The sequence below is a fragment of the Culex pipiens genome, chromosome 3, assembly GCF_016801865.2.
Source record: "Culex pipiens pallens isolate TS chromosome 3, TS_CPP_V2, whole genome shotgun sequence".
Lineage (NCBI taxonomy): Eukaryota > Metazoa > Arthropoda > Insecta > Diptera > Culicidae > Culex > Culex pipiens.
This window is the reverse complement of record NC_068939.1, coordinates 145,894,316-145,910,313: the sequence shown is the minus strand read 5'-3', so window position 1 is coordinate 145,910,313 and position 15,998 is coordinate 145,894,316. Positions and strand designations below refer to the sequence as shown.

The following is a 15,998-nucleotide window of genomic DNA, read 5'->3' as shown; positions in this document are numbered from 1 at the left end:
GCGCCAAAACGAAAGCTCTCGCACTCTCACGCTCACTCACTCACGTGTTCACAACTTTCTCACTCCACCCTCTCTCTCTCTCGTGACGGCCGTGTGGCAGCGTGCTAGGTCATCATCATTGTCGCCGTGTTCTCCGAAAACCGGAATATGCACTTTTGCGCCGTCAAAATAGTCCGTGGAAAAGCTCTGCGGATGCACCCAGGGTAAGCTTCCGCCTTGGTACCTAGTCCTGTGAGAACCGCCGTGACGTGACCAGCACAAGCATCGTGTCGAGCGTGTGTGAGCTTTGCCGAACCTTCTCGAAGCTAGTAGACCGAACATCTTCAAGTTCTAGGAACTCTGCATATCCGGTGCAGCGCGAAAGGTTTGCCGAACGTCTTCTTCCGCCGTATGGGATCTGAGGAGTTTGGCTAACGACGAAAAAAGAGCTTTAAGGTGTATGGAATTAAAAGTGAAAGCTTTCTGGGATTTAGTGTTTTTTTACAGGAAAAGTGCATTTCAAGTGATTTAAAAGTTAAACTTGAGGTAGACAGCTGATTAAATTTTGCTCAGGTAAAATATCATCATTGCATAAAAAATTATTCAGGGTGAGCACCAAAATTACGCATCAGAATTTTGAACCTGGTCGGTTGAAAGCAATTGCTCTCCAGCTCTCCAGGTCATAGCCGGGGTGGGGCGGATTTGGCTATACCTGTCTATATGTGCATACACATTTTACCGTCTGGTTGCCCTGGTGAGGTGGCATCCGGTCAAAGTTGAAAGTGGGATTCAATGGAGAGCTATATCCGTGCTGGGAACATTCCATGCTATGTAACAAAGTTGATATTTGTTTGCAATCTTAGAGGCATTGGAGCAGATTTAGTTAAAAACAACCTACAAACATTAACTTTTGGTATGAAAGAAAATCTATAGTATTTATTTTTTACTTAAATGTTTTCATCATTCCTGTTTCTAAGACACCAAACATGCATTTTTTGCTCTCTGAAAAAATATCAGTCTTAATTTTTTTTTAAACTGGTATAGCAAAATAAGACATGTCCCGAGCAGGGATGGAATAATCGCAAAACAATCATTTTCGCTTGCGAACTTTTATCACCCGCGAAAGAGAGAGGAGGCAAATCACGCAAAAGAAAATCGCTCCCGAAATTCTCCAAGAAAATCAATCTGCTGATGATTTTTGGTGAATTTTCTTGTCAGCACCACTTAATAATATTTATTTCACTTTGTTTACACATATTGCCCATCTACAAAATGTGACAGGTCATTTTTCGACGTGTGACGTTACATTTGCAAGTGTAGTAGCGAAAAAGATGTTCCGCTGAATAATCAAGATTTTTTTTTAAGAATCCATAAAACCGATCTTTCATGCGCGAGAGAGGAGAGCCAAGCTCCCTACGGATTTTTTCTCTTGATGAACGTCTAGAGATTTTCTTTTGATGATGATTATGCCAACGCTGGTCCCGCGAACATACTTTTGCCATGTAAATAAGATATATCTTAGAACTCTTAATTTTATTTCCTATACAACCCAGACTCGAACAAAAGTTCGAACAAAAATAAACTTAAGTTATGCGACTTCATTTATGTCCAATTTGAATGGATGTCTATTAAATTTAAAAATGCATTTTTTGAATATTCCACAACCGCCATTTTGGCCACCATCTTGGATTAAAAAAAAAATCTAAAACATTTTAGAGTAGTTCAACAATCTCGACGAGCTCGACAATCAAAAATAGGACTTTTTTTTCGACTATCCGAAGTGAAATTTTGCCGAGGCCTTCGAATATTCGAGTATGGATTTTCCGGTCGAAGAGGGCCTTTATAAAATGAAAAAAATATTTGAAAGGGCCTCATTGATTTCTGAATATTTTTTTTATATAAATTTACTTTATATTTTTCCAGTCCTTTGGGTCAAAGCACATATTATTTAAAATAAATAATAAATCAAAGATAAATATTGAAATAAAACAAAAAAAACCAGCATCAAGCGCCGTTTGCCGTTGTTGAATTGAAATTCAATTATTATTGATGTTAATGATATTTAAGTTAAGTGGAAATTCAAATACCAGTATATTTAGTCAAATTATTGATAAATCTTTTTCAATTTGTTTTAAAAAGCTTAAAATAAGAAACGTTCTGTAAAAGTATAAAATATTGCTAAAACATTTTGCCTTTGAAATAAATCTATTTCAAATTTCTGAATCCATAATTTTCTAAAAATATATACATTGATTTTGATTTTTGAGTTTCTATTTCTTTTTATTTTGGTAAATTAGTGAATTTTGGTTAATAATTTGCAAATATAAAGATGCTTAATAATTACCAAATTTCCATTTTATTCTTTCAATCATTATCGTGAAAAAATGCTAATTTTTATTCAACCTTGTTCGTGGTGAAATTTCATACAAGCTGCATGTATTGGTTTTACTGGGAACAATGGGCTATTCTGATTTCAATGTGCATTCTGAAAAAAAAACTCAAAAAATGCGATTTTTTCGACATAAACCCGTCAAGGAGAAGCCAAAAACCTAAATTTTGGTCAAATATTGATAGTGTATCTTAATCTATGGGGAAAAATCAATCATTTGATGACACTATAATTGACACTTAGATTGTTTATTGACTCCGAGCGGAAATTTGTTAGAAAAAAGTGTCTTTTTCATCAAATTGAAGAGAAGGTGCGAGATAGTATTTTATTATTATTTTCGTGCCCAAGAAAACATTGTTCCTGACATCATAATCTGTCATTTAAAAAGTGAGCACCTAAAAAATTCCTCGACTTGACCACGAAATGGGACAGGCTAAGCCTTGAAAACCAATGATAAATTTTATTTGCACGTTTTTTTAAGTCAGTACAAACTTAGTTTTTGTGAGGATAATTTTTGAGTAAAATTTGAATAGCCCTAATATTTCCCTAAAAATAGAGGTGGAAAAAAATGACTAAAAGTTTAATTAACTTTGAAAAAGCTTGTAAAATCGATTAAATGTTAATTTTCGTTGAATTGTAAATTCTCATGTTTTTTTTTAAATAAACTCCATTCATTAGGATATTGAAAGTTAATGCTAGAGTATTGCTCAATATGGAGCTCCTACAGATAAAATTTTCGACGAATTAAAGGGATTTGGTTCCAATTTTATTTTTAAACATTGTTAGAGAGTTATACAACTATACAAAGAATTTTTAAAGGAGAAACTGGACCAAACAATGATTTTTAAAACTTTGAGCAATCTTGAAAAAGTAACTGAAATGTTAATGCCCATGGAACTGCCCCTTTGCCCTTGCTTCAACCGTGGGAAAGGTTCCATGTCCCCACCCTGGACCAGATTGGGGGGTTGCGGGAAGGTTGCCCACGTGCACCACTACCGTGCGGCAGCCGGGTTCGACTATTCACCCCATCGTCACACGACGACGACTTGCCCGAGCCTCCCCCGAAACCGATTATACTGGACGCCCGTTCTCTGAGAACCGGTACATCTCTCGTGTACCCTTCGGGTGTGTGAGTCGTCATCGGTGACCTTGAACTTGTTTCGCACGCGCCAAAATGTGCCGCTCACACATTCGTGGTTCACAGTGCGAGCGCGCGCGCAAAAAAAACCCCGGCCAAGTCATGGTGGCCGCGTACGCCACTCCGAGAAAGTGTTCTGGAGTGAGGTGAACTGAACCCGATTGAGAAGAGTTCGGTCGGTTCGTGTGGAGAGTGGGGCTCAGGTTGTTGTCACTCGCGCTCGGCTGTGAGAGACGCGGTTTTTGTTTTCGGACGTGTTTAGTCGATGTGAGAATTTCAATGATAAATGTTTGACGACTGTTGGGGAGTAGAGGTGACAGAAGGTTACTGATGAAATAATCGAATTGACATAAAACGTGATTTTGTTTATTATGTCGAAGAAAGAAAAACACTTGAAAATGCATCTTAAATATTTTGATAACCGTCAATTTAGGCAAATGAGAACAATTTTTTACACTATTTCATTTACCACTACGTTTTTTTATTTATGATTTTTAAATAAAACGTTTCAATCACATTTCCATTCAATCAGATTATCAAAAGTACCTTAATAACACTGACCTACAAAAATTACTGCGCAGGCTCAATTTCAGGGGAAGCAGAAACCTAGGGGTCCCCAGAAACACGTGCATTTTATTTTTTTCAAATATATTTAAGCAGGGCCGAATGGGTTATCTCCAAAGTTTGTATGGAGAATTAGGGCGTTTGTATGAAGCAGGGATGGAATAATCTCGCTTGCGAGCTTTCTTCACCCACGAAAGAGAGAGGAAGCAAATCAAGCAAAAGAAAATCGCTCCCGAATTTCGCTAAGAAAATCAATCTGTAGATTATTTTTATTAGTGAATTTCCTTTTCCTTGTTATTTATTTCGTTTTGTTTACACACATTGTTTTTCTACAAATAGTGACAGGTCATTTTTCGCAATGTGACGTTATACTAGCAAGTGTAGTAGTGAAAAAGATGTTTCGCCGAATAATCAAGATTATGATTTTTTAAGATTCTATTTACCAATCATTCATGCGCGAGAAAGGAGAAATATGTTCTTTTCTGATTTATCTTTTGATGAACATTCAAAGATTTTCTTTTGATGATGATTCTTCCATCGCTGGTATAAAAAACTATCGAAAAAAGGTAGAGGAATTTCGTCTTTTTGTTTTAAAAAACTATATACCTTGACTTTTTTTTTAATTTTAAGGGTGGATAAGAAACCAAAATAAAAAACAAAATTAATTGTATTTTTTATAAAATCATGAAAATCATGCTGCTTGTCAGTAAAGTAGGTAGGGGAAAGTGGGGCAAGTGTAACAAGCTAAGGAAATGCTCGTTATAACTAATTAAAAAGTTAAAAATTCTGTCGGATTTCATTATAATCATCTTATTTTTGGTCTTGACTAAGACTTTGTTAGAACAAGTTTATAAAAAATCCTGTTTTTTAATGTAAAAAATTGATTTTAAAATTTTTGATTTTCCGTACGTTCTACTCAACTAATGGGACAAGACGAACAACCCGTTGGGGCAAGAGGAACAATACATGAAAAAACATGTTAATTTGCTAACAATTGAACTGTTATCACTTAAATACATCAGATTAGAATGTATTTGAAAGGTTTCTTCCATTTTTAGATTAAATAATAATATTTTACTAAAAAATTTATCGTTTTTTTGAAAAAAATATTACTTAGATGATAAATAGTAAATTTTCATAATAGCACTATATTTTGGATGGACATTTTTTTTACAATTGTATATCAGTTTTTAAGTAGTTCCATGTATTTATTTCCCAATAAAATATGTTGTTGCAGCAATTCGTATTTTTTTCCATACTAAAAATCCATAAGGTACACTTGAACCACCTGAACAAGATTTTTTAAAAGCTCTCAACAAAAAATAAACAAAAGTTAAATCATACTTTGTAATAGGTGCATGTCATTGGTAGGGACACTATTGATCTAGAAAAAATAGCATTTTGATAAAATGGGCATTAAAACAAACCCTAAGCCTTATTTTGTACTTTACAAATATTATAAGAAAACAAAGGGTTTGAAAAAAAATTATGTCCCGTGGCGTTTACGTCGTTTTGGCGGTTATGTGGTAGTAGAATCAGCTAATTGCATTGCTAGCAACAATTCCTCATACTGGAAGTAATCAAAATTGTAAAAATTACGTCCGTACAAGCGATTGTTCCTCTTGCCCCATATGGTCGTCTTGCCCCACCTTCCCCTAGATTTTTAGTTTTGTTGATAATCTTGCACAGGCCAATTGGATTGCCACTTCTGAAGATAATTTCATCGCGAAAAAGAAACATGAATTCATCTAATGTCGTCAACGTATTAATTTTCAGAGTTTGATAATGAAGAAACCTAGTTTTGATTAAATTCCCGATAAAAAAGATTTGCAATTAAATTGTCTTAATTTGCTTAGAATTCCAGACACTCTTTTTAGGTCTTAAATAAACTGTTAACAGGATGGCAATCGATTTTTTATTTATTTATTTGGATCGATTCCAGCATATAAATAAGATAGTTGATGTGAAATTCATTTAAGAAACAGATTTGACATTTATTATGCAAAATTATTTACAAATAATTGATTACACAAGATGAGGTGCCCAGGAATTGAAAACATGCCGTAACTTTTTACCAAGAAAACATTGTTGTGTTCCTTAAAAGTTACTTTTCAGCTTTATTAAATAGTTCACTTTCAAGTGTTTCCCTTTTAGCATTTTTATTTCTATTGATCTGATTAATAATAAAAAAAAAATAGTGTAGATTTGGGAAGGTGTAATTTTGGAAGGTTGAATATTACCTATTTAATGTTTTAATTTACCTCAATTAAGACTGAAAAGAGGTGTTATAACAGAAAAGTGTTAAAATTACAAATTTTCAGAGGTAAAATTATGCATTTTTCTGACATAAAAGATCAACCCTTTACCAGATCAAATATTATCATGATTTGTTCTACTGTGTACATATCCTAATTTAACAAACTCCAAAACTAGCTTCAAAACAAACATTATGAAAAATAACTGAACTGTGGCAAATTTTAATTAACATCAGGAACTGGAAAAATTTCATCAGTTTCTGTTAAATTTTAAGATTTAACACATTATTTTAGGTTAAATTACACAAAAAGAGGTTATGTCCAACCAACCAAATTTTCAACATTCCAAAATTCAGTTGTTTTAATTTGTAGACTTTATAGTTAATAATAAGATCCACAAAAAAAGATTTTTTGCTAGTTCGTTTCAAAAATAACTGAACTTTTTTTTTTAATATTCTTATGAATACAAGTCTCGAGAATTGGCAAAAAGTGTGAGAAAATATGTGTTACTAGTATTCAAGGAAATATAAATCATTCACCATAAAAGCAAAAAGTGGGTTGCTTGACTCTTTATCATTGAAAAAAACGGGTAATTACAGGGATCATGGACAAAAATTACCCATAAGGGCAACTGCTGTGTGAATTGGCTGAAATTTACCCAGTACTGAAACTACATTTCAGCATCCATTTGAGTGTTGACAAGATCAACTTTTCAGCACTCGTATACTTTTCCATACTGCTATGGAGTTTGACACTTATCTTGATGGCAAATATTTTATTTGCGTATTTTATTTTTCCGCACTTATCGGATTATCCAACTCTGTAAAAATCGTTAGATAAATGTATAACTCATGCTTGCAAAATTATTCTTTCAGAAACATGTTGTTTAGTCGTTTAGACTTTCATTTTGCATCGTTCTGTACACTGATGCTTCTCTTCCTTGATGGTTTCTCTGAAATTGAAAACCAGAGAGTCGACAGTAAAATATTTTTTTTCCGGAACAGTATGTGTAAATTGATGTTATTAGAAAATGTCGTTCCACAATATAAAAAAATCAATTGTTTTAAGTAGCTCTGGTTCGTAGAATCATGTCTTTGAAAAGTTATGTAAATTTTAAAGAATAGTGTTCACGAATCTTTGTAAAGCCTCCCATTGACATCCTTAAGTGGCTTAAACTTTACAATTCATTTTTTCCCTACATGAAATGACGGAAGTAAAGGCAATCTCCATTGCTGTATACATGAAATGTGTTTCTAATAAATCCCGTCGCGAGTATTCCTCACCTTCCGAGGGTCCCAGACACTTCTTCAAGCATATGCCAGTCAGCGATCGGCTTTGACGCTCTGTCTCTTCAACGCAACGCCGAGACTCGACGGCATCACATTCTGGGTTCTTGGCGTGGACGTGTGGTGGGCCACAATAAAGCAATCATAGCATGACGTTGAGCCTGTCAATATTCATGAATAATGCGACTGCTGCGCGAGTGAATGCATTAGGAGCGTGAAGGAGCGTTACACATTCGTTTGAATCGGAAATGAAGGTCAAATTGGGAAGAGATGAAAGAAGTGCGACGCCCCGTGAGGAGCGTTACAAATTTGGGCTTTTTATTACCATTGTGTAAGTGGCAGCGGGTGTGACTGGAAGCTATTCATTAGAAGGTCCATTCGGGGATTCAGACATGGCGACGTCATTAGATTTTCTTTGTGGCAAAATTTCTATGACCTATGATTTAAAATATTTACAAAATAACAAACTGTACTTGGCATAATATTTAAAATCAGCTCTATTATATTTGAATAAATTTGAAAAGTGTGTAAAGTTCAAAGGCTAATTTGCAATTCTTCACGAAAACTGTAAATGAATTTATTTTTTTTTTATTCAACTAAAACTTTCCAGGAGACTTCTTATATCCTGCATCATCGGTTTTACCATACAAGTCTCCATACAACTTTGGCAGCTATTTATACAAAAATGGTAATAAAATCTAGCAAAACAACATAATTTGGCCAATGCCGAGGCGTAAACAAAAAGTCTACTCTGCTCGTTTCAACGTGGACATTAACTGAGTAAGCATAGACATAGAGTGAGCATAGAGATAGACTCTTTGTTTACATTTTGACATTGGCCCATTTTCAAAGTTTAGCTTGAAATATACGGAATGTTTTCGAAATATAGCCACCTTAATTTTGGATCGCTTTTCTAATATTTTTTTCAAAAAGCTCAGAAAATTCCCTGTAAAATCGTCTAAGAAACATTGTGATTTTGTTTTCCGTTCCTGAGATACAGCCACATAAATAAAAAGAAGGGTGACATTAAAATTTCAAAGGATCCAAATCAAATCAATCCAAACAGTAATCGATTTTCAAAGGGTGATCTTTTCTATAAATACTTTGATTTTTTTTAAATCCATACAAACAAAATTCAGCGTTACATTGAAAGTTAGTCTTGATTCCAAGCTAATTTTTTGTTGATTTAAGAATACAGATTTTGGGAATTCAACTTTAAGTTAGTAAAAAATAATTCATAAAAGGGTAGATTGTTTTTTTTGAATAGCCGGGAACAAAGGTATGGGAGTTTACAGATTAATGTCAACGTGATTTATGGATGGTCCCTACATATATTTTTATATAACTACCCCTATGACTATGACCAACTTTCAGAAAACCAACAGATTAAATCAAAATGTACATGTCAATATCAAAAGTATGCCAAATTTAAAAATAATCTGGTTTAAAATAATACAATTGTGTACTTCCTCAAAGTATCAATCTTTTAAACTGTATTTTTTTAATTTGCATCATGAATTATAACATAAATTATTATGAACACTTACATCTAAGTCACATTTTGATTGAGCTATACATGTGAGTGTTTTTAATAAATATATAAATAAACCTTTAACCTGCTTAAAAAAACCTGTTCTTTATCATGGTACAAAAGATGTGTTAATATCCACTAAAGAATAGAATCATAATCGAAAAAGGCAAATTGATTTTATTTATCTTGCTAAATTACCAGTTGATAATTTTTTTTTGAACAAATTCTATAATTTGAATTGTATATAGCTTATATCTAGCTGATCGTTTACGGACCAATTTTTGAACAGCTTGAATAAAATTTTCTTGACAATCTGACAAAAAATTACATACGCCGTTATTCGTTGTTAAATGTTTTGAATAGCTTAAAAATGTTTTAGTATCGGCAATTTAATATTATTATTTATTATTATTTAAGTCAGTGCAATCATTATTTTAAGTACATACAACTATATAAAATATGATCTTACTTGATTTTTTTTAACGGATATGATATAGTCCAGACTAGATTATCTGAAACCTCGATTATCCAAAGTTTCGATTTTCCGAAGGTTTGTTTGGGATTTCGGACTATCGAATCATGAACAAATAAAAACGTATTTTTAATTTGCTTTTTCATTCAATTCAAATTTTGCTCTTTGGATAATCGAGTCTGGACTGATATTATATGTTGATATCTTAGGTTATTTCGCAATAATAAGGTCGTTTTAAAAATTTATAAGAATAAATTCTTAATATTTAAGATGAGTAATATGTACGTTTTGCCTTCCTCACCTTACTGAGGAAAGGCTATAAAATCACTCGAAAAACGAAATTCTTAATTTGACCTTCTAGACCCACCTTCATGTATACATATCGACTCAGAATCAAATTTTGAGCAAATGTCTGTGTGTGTGGTGGGATGTTGATCAAAAAAAATTTGCATTGAGTTATCTCGGCACTGGCTGACCCGATTTGGACCGTTTTGGTCTCATTTATCCGTCTTGGGGTCCCATAAGTCGCTATTGAAAATGATAAAGTTTAGTTAAGTACTTCAAAAGTAATGCTAAAAAACGAATTTAACAAAAGATTGTAAAAAGGGTGGTTTTTGTAAGAAACCTCGTCATGTTATACATTTTTAGAAAGGTATTTGAAAGACCTTTTCAACGAGTTCAAAAGATTGAAGTTCTGACAAACCTATCAAAAGTTATAAGCACTTAAGTGTTATTTATAAACCTTTTGGAGGCCGGATCTCAGATATTTTGACAAAAACGTTGTCCGGATCTATCATGCGACCTGTCGTTGGATAGGTAATCAAAAGACCTTTCCAACGAGTTCAGTAGATTGAAGATCTAACGACCCTATCAAAAGTTATGAGCACTTAAGTGTTATTTATGAACTTTTTAGAGGCCGGATATCACAAAATTCGATGAAAACGTGGCCGGATCTATCATGCGACTTATCGTTGGGTAGGTAATCAAAAGACCTTTTCAACGAGTTCAATAGATTGAAGATCTGACAACCCTATCAAAAGTTATAAGCACTTAAGTGTTATTTATGAACTTTGTGGAGGCCGGATCTCAGACATTACCTACACTCAAAATGTGAGGAAGGCACCAACCACCTAATGGTGGATTAAGTAACGTTTTTGAAATATGTTAAACTCAAAATATTTGAAAATTTGTCAATGTAAGAAAAAATGCTAAATGTATTAGTTGTTGGGTAACTGCGCGTTGTTTAACTGGGCTGCTTTTTAACTGGGCGCTCGATAACTGGGCCGTAGCCCAGTTTAAAAGCAGACGAACGTCAAAAAACCAAAACAAACCGAAATGACCGAGGGGTGAATAGATGCCAAAAGCCGGTTCAATAATTAAAAAAACTTTTTTCAAACTTTTATTTAATTTCAAGTCACAATTAAAGAAGTATAAAAAGGAAGAATTGTAAATAAATTTTAGTAACTTTTATTTTTATATTTCAGAAAAATAATGTGCATAGGTGGTCCCCGGGTTATTTTTCGTTCAGCCCAGTTAGCGAGCAGCATTCGATGACTGGGCTACGTTCTCAGCCCAGTTACCGAACAAGTACTGTACTGCTGATAGCTTCGGGTTCTAACCTGAGATATGATGTACACACTTTCAATTATAGATGAAAGTGTTCATCACATCCAAAATATTTTTCCATTCAGATGGTTTCCTCTGTCTGCATCGTGTTATTAAAGCACATAAAGTACACCAAATTTTATAGGCCGTTTCCGTTCGTCCAGCGCACGCACATACGCACACATCGGGTAATCCTCTCTCTTTTACCCTTGTTTCCACCCTCTTTCTACCCTATACGTATACGTTCTACCCTATAATAGAGTTTCCCTCCCGGCTTTTTGTTGTATGTTTCCTCACTCACTTTTCCCTTCGATGTTTTCTTCAAGGTCTTTGCTTTTTCTTCGTGTTCTCTCTCTCTCCCTCTCTCTCTTCGCGGGCTTTGTAATAAAAACAAAATTTAACAACTTGACGAGGGTGACACTCGGGTAAACAGCAACCATATATTATTCATGTAGCGCGTACGTACTTCTTCCGGGATCGGGGTCCCGTCGGGATTCTGCTGTGGCTGGCTGTGCCAGCCTGAGATGATGATGATAATGACCGGGTACCGGGTTTCGATTTCGAGTTCATCTACTTGCATTTTTATCTCCAGATGGGATTTCGGCTTGGGTTGGACGAGAATCCATTTAATTAGGCATATGCAATTGGATGTAGATTTTTATTTCGGGGAGTTTTGGGCAGTTGTCGTCACTATTTTATTAGTCCCTATTTTATTAGTCAATACCGACGCCCTCCCAAGAAACCTGCAGTTCAACAAGGGTAAGGATGTTAGTCCAATACTATAGGCCAATTACTATAGCTCAATAATTCACGCACTTTTCGTGTATGCACAAACACAACAATCCGCTAGCACTGTTGGAACAATCTTGATTTTTATATGTTTTTTGCCTTCCTCACCTTACTGAGGAAAGGCTATAAAATCACTAGAAAACTGAACTTCTCAATTAGACCTCCTAGACCCACCTTCATGTACACCTATCGACTCAGAATCAAATTCTGAGCAAATGTCTGTGTGTGTGGTGGGATGTTGATCAAAAAATTGTCACTCGATTATCTCAACATTGGCTTAACCGATTTTGTCCGTTTTGGCGTCATTCGATCCGTCTTGGGGTCCCATAAGTCGGTATTAAAAATTATGCAGTTTAGTTAAGTACTTCAAAAGTTATGCTAAAAAAACGATTTTAGCAAAAGTCCGGAAGATTGTAAAAAGGGTGGTTTTTGTAAGAAAACCCGGCATGTTATACATTTTTAGAAAGGTATTTAAAAGACCTTTCCAACGCGTTCAAGACATTGAAGATCTGACAACCCTATCAAAAGTTATTACCACTTAAGTGTTATTTATGTACTTTTTGGAAGCCGGATCTCAGATATCATGATGAAAACGTTGTCCGGATCTATCATGCGACCTATCGTTGAACAGGTAATCAAAAGACCTTTCCAACGCGTCCAAAACATTGAAAATCTGACAACCCTATCAAAAGTTATAAGCACTTAAGTGATATTTATGCACTTTTTGGAGGGCGATTCTCAGATATTTTGATGAAAACGATGTCCGGATCTATCATGCGACCTGTCGTTGGATAGGTAATCGAAAGACCTTTCCAATGCATTCAAAACATAAAAGATCTGCCAACCCTATCAAAAGTTATAAGCACTTAAGTGTTATTTATACACTTTTTGGAGGCCAGATCTCAGGTATTTTGATGAAAACGTTGTCCAAATATATCATGCGACCTATCTTTGGATAGATAATTAATAAGCCTTTCCAATGGGCACAAATTGAATTGCAGATTTGACTACGCTATCATAAGTTGTAAGCACATAAGTGCCCTGAAATAATAATGAGATGAATAATTAGTCAAATTGATAGAACACTTAAAGGTCCGCCCTATTTTGGATAGCATTACCTTTTAAATGTGAGGAAGGCACCAACCACCTAAGGGTGGATTAAGTAATGTTTTTTATATTAAAAGGCTTTCTGGTCTGAATTTTACCAACATATTTAAAGTATGTTTACTTGGCAGCTGCGGGTTCGTTTGCATCAGATGTGCTATCTCTTTCTAGCAAATGTTTTTTGTCATGGGACTTCAAGTTTGACAGACCGCTTGGTATGTCAGCCAATACATTTCGCAGGGACAGTGACCGTTCGAGCTCGATCATTGTTTGGAAAACTGTGTCGTGGAATTAGTCATTTAAGGGTTAAAATATTTTTTTTGGGCCTAGAAAGCCTTAATCTCAAACAAAAGAAAAAGTTCTACAGAAAAATTTCTACAGAAAAGTTTTTTTATTGACCAAAACCCAACAGTTGGCTATCCAAAAATCTCGTGGAGTCTTTAAAGGAAAGGGGATAAGGAAAATGTATACTAAAGTCTAAGTGATTTATGGATAGTGCCCAATCAGGGATATCAAATCTAAGGTACTTTTGCAAAACAACCAGTGCGAAAAAGTAAACGGGAATTGTAATTTACGAGTTCTCTCATGTAGAAAAACAATTTTTTTAAAGAAGGCGGTGGTGGAAGGAAGACGTATCAATATCATCTTGCGTCATTTTTCTGAATATTTTGATGTTTCAGGATTAACATGGTTTGACACACATGTCTGTTCAATGTTTTGATTACACCGACCAACAAAATTTCTGCGCAGGCTCAACTCGAGGGGAAGCATGGACTGAGGGGTCCCCAGAAACATGTGTACGGATTCACGAATACGGCAATTTTCGGAAGAGCAATGAACCGCCGAAACTCTTCATGCAATGTTGAAAAAAAAAAAAACAATTGTCCTTGTCTAAATAATGTTGTCAATTGTTGTAGGTCAGTGTTATCTAACCAAATTTTCATCCGTATTGACTTTTTCCCATTCAGGATTATCAGCGCTTTTTCTATCTGTGAGGGGATACTTAGCCAAATATGTTCTTCATACGCATTGACATTTTCTTATACCTGTTTTACTGTTTATCATTAGTTTCTTTCAAGGGTCCTGATTGCTGAAAATCAACCACTCCATTCGCGAGCACAAATAGCAGGCGACGCGATACTGCCCTGATGAATTCCTACTGTTTGTCACTTTGAAACCATTCGCTCCCGAACACTCTCTTTTCTACTCTCCTTCTCTCTCTGATCGGCTCAGTCTCCGAACGGCTCAGGCAGGCCGAACGTCGCCGATCAATCTGAACTGAAAACATTTTTTCTCTGATGCGCTGCGTTATACTCATTGATTCGGGTTGCCTAAAATCAATGTTATCAATTAAATTGTGCATTTATTTTGATTTCATAACATTAAAGACACAATTCAAATAAACATCCACCAAGAAAAAATCAAATTGATGGCAAACTAAGGGTGGGAAAACAAAAAGACTGCCACGCTGGCGTTTTGTGAGAATGGCTCTTCGCTGAGCATGGTAGTGTGTGAGTGTTGTCGAGCGACGGAGTAGGCAAAAAATTTCACGATGTATTTGTTCGCTGAGTGAACAGCCCGGGCCACTCGCTGACTGCTTGCGAGTATCATTCGCTCATGAATGCTAGCGGGTTAGAATAGGCGACGAATGGATAGGCGATGAGTGAGTGGTTTCTGTTCATTGAACCGAAAATCAGGACCCTTGGTTTCTTTTTTATTTTTGTGTGGGAAATTTTCGATCTATCCGCATTGTCATACTATTTTTCGTTGTTTTTTCAAACTTTCTACCATTTTTTATGAGGGGAGCTCGATTGGCTCTCCATCCGCATTGACCTTTTCTCACCTATAATTTTCCTTTTAATTAATAGTTAGAATAATAGTATGAGTATTCTTCTCGTTGTAATTAAACCAGCTCAATAGTTGATCTTTGAACTCAGTTCCAAACATCAACCGAAGAAACAACATTGTCAAAGTTCTGATCCATTCAACTGATTCAACTCATACACCCAATAATTCCAGCGACCACATCCAGAAAACCCTTGTTTGGCGAAATTCCATCGAAAAAGCAAAAGCACACACTTCAGCAATTCTTTTCTTCGACTTGATGTGTCTATAGAAAAGAAAACCCCAGAAAGTAATAGTGGATTGTGAAGAGTTTGGAACAAGTTTTTTTTGTTCGTTCGTTCGTTGTTCATCCATTTCGTGCATTTTCTATATATTATATTACACGCACATATCAAGTGCCTGACTGTGCTGCAAAGCTGACGTGAAGTGGGAGGACGGCTTTCAGCCGGAGAAGGAAGGCCGTCCAAAATCCAATCAGTTTTGCCGTTTCCAAGCCAAGGGGGCCGGTTCGAGAAGCCCTTCACTCTCTCGACGCACTCCGCGGCCATGGACGACGCCATGCAGTGAATAAATAATGGACCACTCCCCCCGAGCATGAATAATGCAGAGACCCTTCGTAAAAATATATATATTACGTGTGGCACAAGTATTGGAAAACGCCAAAATTGTGCGGCCTTTTGTTCCGAAAAATGTTTGGACGGGCGGCGTGCAAGTGCCGTCGGAAAGTGTCTCAAAAGTTTGGAGCCATAAATTCCGCCGTGCTAAAGTTTCGAATTAAAATGATTTAAAGCCCTCTTAACCTTTTGAGGCAGCGGAAGGAGCGGCCGTGGCTGACTGGTTACGGTGTTCGCTTTGTAAGCGAATGGTCCTGGGTTCGATTCCCATCTGCTCCCAACGAGAAAATATAGGAAATATAAATCTTGAAACTCTGAACATGTACGAAAAATCAAAGTCGCTCGAGTCGGGGTTCGATCCCCCGTCCTTTGGATTGGTAAGCAAAAATGCTAACCACTAGGCCATCGCGACTTGGTGAGCTATGAC

At 35.6% G+C, this 15,998-nt stretch overlaps 1 protein-coding gene across 7 annotated transcripts in view; it reads left to right on the top strand.

Moving 5' to 3' along the window:
- The first annotated feature begins 236 nt into the window (after positions 1–236).
- LOC120417143 (protein winged eye) overlaps positions 237–15,998 on the top strand; it is a 370,323-nt gene continuing 354,561 nt past the window's right edge. For 3 of the 7 annotated variants that reach the window (XM_052710732.1, XM_052710729.1, XM_052710727.1), the window contains exon 1: positions 238–552. The gene's annotated coding sequence lies outside the window, so the exon portion shown is untranslated. Of the gene's footprint in view, positions 553–15,998 lie in introns of all 7 variants that reach the window. The other 4 variants (XM_052710731.1, XM_052710728.1, XM_052710733.1 and 1 more) reach the window with 3 other exon arrangements.